Below are 9345 nucleotides of genomic sequence, written 5' to 3' on the forward strand. Positions count from 1 at the left end.
AGTGTTGTTACTTTGATAAGATGTGTACCGATATAATTTAAGGTAACACACATTCACGAATTTGTTACACGACGAAAGACTATAAAGGATGTTTGCTGGTCATGTGCAGCCATTTTTGGCAGATTTTCTTATTTCGTTCTATAATGAAAGATTTTAAAAGACCTCACAACCCTTTGTAATCCCTGATATTCTTAAATAGATCTGTGAACATTTATAACAGTTGGAAATATGCTCGTATCATATTGTAAGAAAGACTCTGACTGTTGATATTTAATTTATAAATGTTGAGGCACTTCCTGTTTTTCGCATGGCTTGTGTCATGATAAATATTGAAGAAATGCTATCAAATGTGCTCTAGTATTATCCATACAGCACATCAAGCATGTCCTATACCTTTATTCATATCATACTCACACTTTAAAAAACAATATCTTATAACAGGAAATAAAATTTCAATAAATTATGATATAAGCTAACATTAAAAAAGATGAAAGCCTGTTGGTTGATATGTTAATTGCAAAACCTCAAGCATATAACTGATAAGCCAATATAAGTTTATTATCCCCAGCTGGGATATCCAACTCTTACTTATAATTTTCTACATTACATTAATGAAATAACACATAGCATGCAATTTTAAGTTTTGAAGCATTTTTTTTCGAACGCCACTAAATTATCAGTATTTGGCAAATCGGGAAATAGAATTGTAGTCTGGTGATTTTTCCAAGGAAAAGCGTCTTTAAGGTCAAAGGGTAGAAAGCGAAACTATACCGACTGTGTCGGGAAAAACACAAAATGAAAGCCAACTGGTTTATATTTTAATTGCCAAACGTCAAACATATACAATGATTAGCTAATGCAAGTAAAATACACAAATAATCTATTTCATTGACTGTTTTTACAAATTGCTAACTTAAGTTGGCGTATGTCTCGAACCGTTTCAAGTATTCAATGACAGCTTCATAAAGAAAACGGAACTGCTCCTACAAAGTAAAAAATATAATTCAGGCATGTTTGTCTTCTAATGATCTTAACATGCAATTTCACGTAACTTCATACCTTTTTTCTGTCTTCATCCAAATACTCTATAGTGTGTTTATTTTTGGAACAATACACATTTTGTTTTTGGATACAAGTGATTGTTTATTAAGCCATGGACGGATTTAGGCGGGGCGTACCTAAGAGGTTTTCGGTTGAAATTTTAATTTCTCACTAATTTTACCACACAAAATATTTACACTGCACCCCCTCTAGAAGAATATTTTAAGAATTTAACCTAAAAAAATTAGATGTGTTCCCCCATCTAAAATCCTGGATCCGCCCATCTATTAGCAGAAATGTTTTGAGTTCTTCATTTAACACTTTGGGCCTCAAAATGAATCGTATAGAAACTACGATACCTTAAATTGCAATGAAGTTGACAGGGGGTTGGGTTTGGGAATGTTTGTGAACTAGAAATTACTTTATTTCAGTTCCTATTTTTTATGAAGCAATGATATACGGTTATGTATTCTTCGAATATGCTATAGTTATACATGAAACAGTATACATGTATGTGTTCTTTACATGCTTACATTTAAATGGTGTTATCTAGATTCCTCTATTTTCACCTTTTAATGACTAGTATGAAATGTTTTTTCATAGGCGTGTGTTTGCTCTCGCAGCACTGAAATTGTTTTGCATACTCAAAAATGTGTTGTTCCCAATCGCTAAACTGAAGATTGTTATACGTGTAAGTTTATATTCACGTACATAGTTAGATATAATGTGAGGTCTTCTATTCCTCATCTGTTTGATGGTATGTTGTATGTCAACATCATGGTCTATCCTCATTTTTGAGTTGACATTACACAATAAAGACCACTCTTGTCACACCCATTTCTGAAATATTAAGAACTCTTTTTTATGTATATATGACAAAAGCATAGCATGCATATCATTTTCAATGATTCATGACATATCGTAACGAATTGACAATCGCAGCTGTACGTTGTATACAGGTTCTTGCTCAATGAAACATGAGTGTTTTGAACTTAAAATCACTTGATCGTGCGATTCTGCTGCATATGGATAATAGATCCGTGCGGGTAGTCGTTGGCTCAAAACCAAAACAGAAATTACTTTTCGATAAGTAGAGTCGTACACAATTCAAACACCCTAAAATGCGAAAGCGCCATTCTTTGCTTGCATAGGGTAGAACATATCGGTTTCATATCTTGTGTTATTTTACATATACTGAAACGTATAACTTTTATTTTCATATTTTCATGTACATTCCCCCTTTAAAAGATATGTGGTTTAAATTTGAAATCAAACGAAAACTTCATTTAAAGAATTATAAAGGTCATAGCGGTAGGCAAAAGAATGTAATCCAGGGACAAAAGCTAGACATGAAAAACAGACATACATAATAAAGAACATAAAGTAACTAAAATCATACATACAAATTAACAAATGCCAACTCGGACTCCACTAAAAACTGGTTTGTTTTTGTTTGTTTGTTGGGGTTTAACGTCCAAGCAGCAATAGTTCAGCTATATTCAGACGATGAACATGAAATTGATGATAAAATGAACATGAAATGATGATGAAATGAAAAAGGGATGGAACACAAGGACAAAGGGGTCGACAAATTTTGATTGCCACTGGAAATAGGGAGAGGTGGGTATGGTCGGGCAATATAGCCGCCTGTTGCGGAGCCCTATGGTTCCTACTCCGGGAGAATACCACAGTAGGGTTCTTTAACGTGCGAGGAACGTGACATCTTTCCCAACACGGTGTACCACTATGGTTTGCGGCCAGGTTTTCCGTATTAAAGCCTGACAACCCAAGCATGTAACACGCCAGGGGTACCCCATTCCACCACCTGGGGCACACATCCCAGTTGCCCTGTGGGCAGAGCGCCCTAGCCCTCGGCTACGGTTCTGAGCACTATTTAATCGCCTTTTACGACAAGCTTAGCGCTGCTGCAAGGCCTATTCTGTTAACACCCGGACCTGCACTAAAAACTGGGAGCATGGACCAGATGCACCGGTAAGGTAAGCGTCCTAATGTACGTTAGATTCTTGTTTACTTACAGGCAATGGACGAGGAGAGTACCTTCTCCGCTTCCCCTTCCTCGTGCATCTTCTATGTCAATGGTAAAAGAGAAAACATCTTCGATGTTATCTGGTACGGTTTTGTCCTCATTCCAACTTAAATTCCCATTCCATTCATGTTGTGCATTTTTCGCCATGTATCTTCTTGAAAGTGGATTAATAATAAAAATAATGCCTGTAACAGCATTACCATAGCTGAAGTCACGTCAAAATGTACAAATAGCTTTACAAAACTTACATGATTGGAAGTTAAGGAAAATTTCATAACTACATAATGTTTCTTCCGGACTAGATTCTTTTGTTTAATTTTAAACGATAAAATCAATTGATTCAATTGAATTGATTTTTAAATTCTAAAAATTTCATCTTTTTGCTTAAGCTAGTACACATACTGTAATAGATACTCTCATATTCGATAGCATTACACCTTTTTTTAAATGCAAGACAAACCGGTTTGACATTAATTTGCATGTACAAAGACATTTTTCAGCATACACAAATACACTTTTCATGAAAACACATTGCTCCATAAAAAAAAAATAATAATGAATAAATTCCTTATCGGAGGTTTTGTCCTAATATGTATAGTTTTACTCTTTGTAATATTAACTGGAAGCTAAACAGATAGCAGTAACCTCACGGAATACGTCCTCTCTCTATACATATATTGGTAAAGTGATAAGGAATACCGACGTGTAAGCAATGGGATATTTCAAATATGTCATTTGGCTGAATTAGAAAACAGGAAACAAAGATTGTCTACGTACACAATGCAGCCAAAACAAAGACAACAAAACAAAAAACAACAACAACAAAAATATATAAAAAATATACAGCACGAACTATATAAACTCCTACACAAAAAAAGTAGTAAATGCTTTAAAAATATCTATTTTATTCAATAAGGCTTCATCGGTATTTACTTTTTGTTCATATTCGGTATTCAGCATGAAGATAACTGAAATTTCATAGTCATAAACTAGCCTCCAGAAATCTATCATTGTGTTTTCCATCGGCATCTGTGTCACAACAAACGCTCGGCCGCTTTTGTAGCACTGAAACATTTTTTGAAAAATAATTACTTTAGAGTTATAAATTTTGAAAGTCTCAACTATTCGACAATCAGTATCTATGTGTAACACATCGTATCCATCGATTTGCAACTGCTTCAGTTAAGAGTTGAAATATCGTATTAATTTGATTATTGTCGTCTTTGATGTGTTTTCGCATTAGCATTTGCGACATTGATGGACAGAAGTGATGACCTTTATAATGTGGGGTGACGTATTTTAATGCCATCATATTCAATAGACCTGATGAATCCCAGGCAGCACTGGCTTAATATTTCTCTTTTCCTGTTTTTCTTCCATGTGTATTTTTTGTGTTATCATAAGAACTTTGGTGTTAGATAATGGCTTGTTTCACTTACTTTAGTTGTATTGTTCATGTGAAGCTGAATGTTGTTAAGTAAATACGTAGAGATTCGTTACACTTAATTTGCTAGAATACGATTAGAAATAATATGTAATATGGATATATGGTATGTGATAGAGATCCAGGGGTTTGTTCCTAGTAGGTATGTAATATGGATATATGGTATGTGATATAGATCTAGGGGTTTGTTCCTAGTAGGTATGCAATATGGATATATGGTATGTGATATAGATCCAGGTGTTTGATTTTTTGTAATTGTTATGCTATATAGAAGAAACAATATAGGGCTTACAACACTTGTAATGTAGGTACAAAAAACAAAAAATTAATGTTAAAATTTTAAAATATATTAAAGTACACCATACCGGAAGGAAAACAGCGTTGATGTACTCATTGTGGCCTTCAACAGTTGATGTTAAACGTGGCATTTCTTATTCCACTACAAAAAAATATATATCAAAGTAGCTCAAATTAAACTTTGTTTTCATTTACTGAAATAATTTGTATCTCAAAGATGCAAATTTTTATTTAGCACAGGTTTAAAACCGATCCCATGCTATTGGAAGGCAAGGTTAACAGGATTGACTTTGATACACCTTGCAAGAAAAGAATAAATGACAATAATTGACAAATAAAACAAAGCATTCCATCAGAGTCAACGATATTTATTTCCTACCTGGGATTATATTACTGTATCCTTTTTCCCTGTTTTCGGGGTTCTTTCCTTTCTCAAAATCATCTTCGTCATGTTTCTTCGACAGTGATGTAATAAGCTGAAGAACTATAACAAAGAAAAAGGTTATCAGAAATAAAATGCACATCATATATTGTACGCCAGTATTTTTTATTTATTTCTTTTTTTGCATTGAGACCACATTCATAATGCTTTTAGCTACATCATTCATCGGTTCAATAAGGTATAAGAAACACGGGTAAAAGAGTAAATAACAATACATGCATATAAAGTTATATAATCGCTGTCTATACGGTTATAGATAATGGCACAATACCTTTTTTATTGGAATATACTGTAAATAACTAATCGTAATAACATGTAGGCTGGAGGTTAGGCACGCTATAAAACTTAGCTTTAACCCATCATTCTCACCAGGAATTCTCCTGCAAAGGCAATGTCATTTCTGTTGTTTCTGATTTTCTGGACTTAACCTTGATTTTTGCATTTGTTGTGTTCACTTTTCCATGACTATTACATTGAGTTTATCAGACCGATTTTTTTAAAATTACTCTTCATTTCCATCATAGCAACATCAAAATTTCCAAAAAAATAAGTGTCACCTTGTACATGATGTGTGTATATTTCGATTTCAAATGAACAATTCAATATCAAGGAGTAATCAAGTGAGCAAAGATTATAGCGAAAATCAAAAGAATGTTATCCAGGAACGAAGACCAGACATGGAAAACAGACACACAGCAAAAATGATAAAATAACCAAAATAATACACGTTACAAAAGTAAATCAGCAACTCGGACTCCACTGATAAATGGAAGCATGGATCAGGTGCACCGGTAGGGTAAGCGTCCTCTGCTTGTCTATAAACACCCACCAAGTTGATAACACTAAAGTAATTACATCATATTCAACGTGTAACTTATGTTTTTTCTTAGTAGAATCAAACTTCATCTGATCCTTGTAAACGTCTGGGAAATCGTTGGTAGGGGTCCCAGTGTAAGGACACACCAGTGCTTCTAAGACAGCATCGTGAAGGAATATGTACTGGCGCTAATATTACAAAATTGAATTCGTAAGACGAAAAAAAAAAATCCCGTTGCCAATTACTGCGGTACGGTCATTTTTATTTTCATTGAAATTTAGTTAATACACCTATTATCATTTACAAAAATATACTTATGTCACACAGAGGGTGCAGATTGATAGATCCACTAAATTTGTTAATTCCCTGATCATTACGATTTCTTGAAATAGAAATTTTAACTCATAAACATACTAGTTTCCGAAAGTTATTTTAATTAATTCAACGATCCAATCTTGTGTGAAATTTTTTGTTGCTTATTTATACATTAGTAAACCTCTTCAATAAAGTTTGATTTATTACCCCGGATTCACATAAGGACACCAAGCTAGTTTCTGTCAAACAACAATGAAGCTTGATCATGTAAATTCAACTTACAGCGGTCTGCACCATGTTTACTCTCTGTCTCCTTAAAGTCTCAACACAGCGAAATACATCAACATAGCCCACTTCTGTTGCCTCGGTTGCAGCGTAATCAAGAGTTATATATGTTCCCGTTCTTCCAATTCCAGCACTTAAAAATAAAGTAAAACATGTGACTCACTATTTAAAATCATCAATACACTTCTGATAGATCTTTACATAAACGATAAAGGTTGGAAACCACTTCATTTAAAGTAAAAGAAAACAGTTGACTTCGTCATACTCAACTTTACTACTTTGAACATGAAAAAGACTGTTTTACCTGCAATGGACAATAACTGGGCCCTTTGATGAACTTTCCGTCGAATTAACCTTGTGTCGAAAATATTCAAGAGAAGATGAATATTTCGGTACATCTTTGTCTGGCCAAGCTGTGAAATGGAATTGTTTGATGGCCTTCTTTTCTCTTTCCTTATAACATGAGAAGAGAAGTACTGATTTTAGCAGTGTAGCAAACATTATCGCTTAAAAAGGCTCACTTATATAAGTGTTTTTTTTTTCTCTTTAGATTTTGATTAACATTATTATTCATACTATTATACATTGCAGCAATAAACTATGTACCATGTTAAATCAAAGCAACAAGGTTCAAAAGATACTTAATCATTGACGAAAAAATGTGTTTAAATGTTTTCCAAACAATTCCAGTACTAATACACTACTGACGCCCATAGAGCATGGACTTTTATAAATAGGTTTACAGAATTCGCACATACAAGCGTATGAAAATAGAAAAAAAATGATATTGATAAATTGTTTAACAATCAAGATTTATTTTGACTACCTTTAAAATCTTGATATGCCTAATTGTGAAATCTGAATATATATATCTTCTTTCGTCGATGTTATCACAATTCCGTCAAAGTCATTTGATTTTCCAACAGTCTCCGGCCAGTAGTGGTTGCATTTTTGCTAAACGAATCACAATTATAATCGAAATGAAAATATAGCATTTATTCAGAATATATCTCTGTTTGTTTTCATGCGTGAAACATGAATTTCGATTATTACCAAATATCATATAAATGTTCTAAAAATCTTTTAAACGTTGAGGCTTTCATGCAAATTGATCCCATAACAGATGAATTGTTTCTGATAATAATCAAAAACTCTTATTTAATTAGCAATGCATCTACACTCATTAGCGATTGTATAAAAAACAGAAGTCAAAAGAAATGGATGATAACATGAAACAAGAAATGATGATGAAATGAAGAATGGGATGGGAGACAAGGAAAATATGGTCGACAAATTTTTATTGCCACAGGAAAAAGAGAGCGGTAGGATCGGGAAATTTAGATTCTTGTGGCGGAGCGCAAAGGTTCCTAGTCCTGTCGAATACCACAGCAGATAGAGTTCTTTAACGTACGAGGAACATGGCATCTTTCCTAACCCGTTGCACCACTATGATTTGCGGTCGGGTTTTCTGTATTATTGCCTGACGACCATGGCACGTAGCTTGACAGTGGTATCCCATTTCACCACCTGGGGGACGCAGTCAAGTTGCTCCGAGGGAGAGCGCCCTAGCCCTGGCCATGGTTTTTACGACAAGCTAAGTGGCCCCTTTCTTGTGACACCCAAACCTGCACGGCGCGTATTTGTATCGAGGTTTATATGTTATTTTTGGTCATGTTACGGTTGTCCTATGTATTGGTGATCCGAGGAACGTATTCTTCACATATGTTGTCTCCAGGTTAAAACTGTCGAGATGTTGTCTTGAAAAATTTGGTATCCACTGTAAAATAGAGGATTGCTTCAATCATTTCAAATTAAAAGAATTAAATCTTTTTCAAATTCCTTGAGTCGGAAAGCGATTTTTTTCATCTTCAAAAACATAAGGATACACTTTTTTTATAGTTGTAATTAGATTTGTTTCAGGTATTATTGAATCCACAAACAGTGACCATTTTTTTGACAAAAAAAATCATTAACTAATCATAATTTTAATCTAAACATGACACGTATGAATCGCCATGCATACAAGTACACAATAAATATAGTTTTTACTTTAACAACATTATCAAGTAGAAATCGCCGGCTATCATAATTTATGGTAGGTTTGTTGATAACAGTTTTCCCGTAGAAAAGTCAGACTATAGTAATGTTCTACCCTTGAATTCTCAGAGGGGCTAATTGTAAGGCATAGCAATATTGTATAATTGTCTGACTGTATTAACCTGAAATATTTTGGAACGTTCTGGACATAACTTGATAAGTATCAGTTGTGTGCATTTTCAAATTAACTTACATAATAATTTCTTTTTTTTTATTTGTTTTGCTCAATGAAATCTGCTGTACTTTTGCTACAGCAAATTTTCCTGATGGCTAACCATCCTGTTGATAAAAACGTTTAGCCTCCGATAAAAATTTAAAACATAAACTGGTGTGCATTTTTTGCCTTTATACATGCAGCCTGGGTATTCGTCGACAAAAATATTATAATTGCAAATGCTAACCCACTTAACGAATGGGTGAATGACAAGGTTCATCAAAGGTCATCAACCGCCATTGTGTTTTTGTTTTACCTAGGTCCGATGCAAATGTGACATTCGTTGTCATGCATGGATTTAATTATCATCTGATTTTATTGAGAAATTTCTCCTACATAGCAGACC

The 9345-nt window shown here is 33.9% G+C and overlaps 1 pseudogene across 1 annotated transcript; it reads right to left on the minus strand.

The window, feature by feature from the left end:
- Window positions 1-790: 790 nt before the first annotated feature.
- LOC148605231 (receptor-type tyrosine-protein phosphatase U-like) lies at window positions 791-8637 on the minus strand (annotated as a pseudogene). Its single transcript, XR_015915762.1, has 11 exons — window positions 8629-8637; window positions 7515-7642; window positions 6993-7141; window positions 6686-6821; window positions 6127-6276; window positions 5209-5305; window positions 4898-4971; window positions 3957-4153; window positions 3078-3293; window positions 1753-1881; window positions 791-983 (listed from the first exon to the last, which is right to left on the minus strand). The product of XR_015915762.1 is annotated as a receptor-type tyrosine-protein phosphatase U-like (transcript).
- Window positions 8638-9345: the final 708 nt, after the last annotated feature.

Source organism: Perna viridis, chromosome 10 (assembly GCF_037379345.1).
Source record: "Perna viridis isolate PV_CMFRI_1.1 ecotype Kerala chromosome 10, ASM3737934v1, whole genome shotgun sequence".
Classification (NCBI taxonomy): Eukaryota; Metazoa; Mollusca; class Bivalvia; order Mytilida; family Mytilidae; genus Perna; species Perna viridis.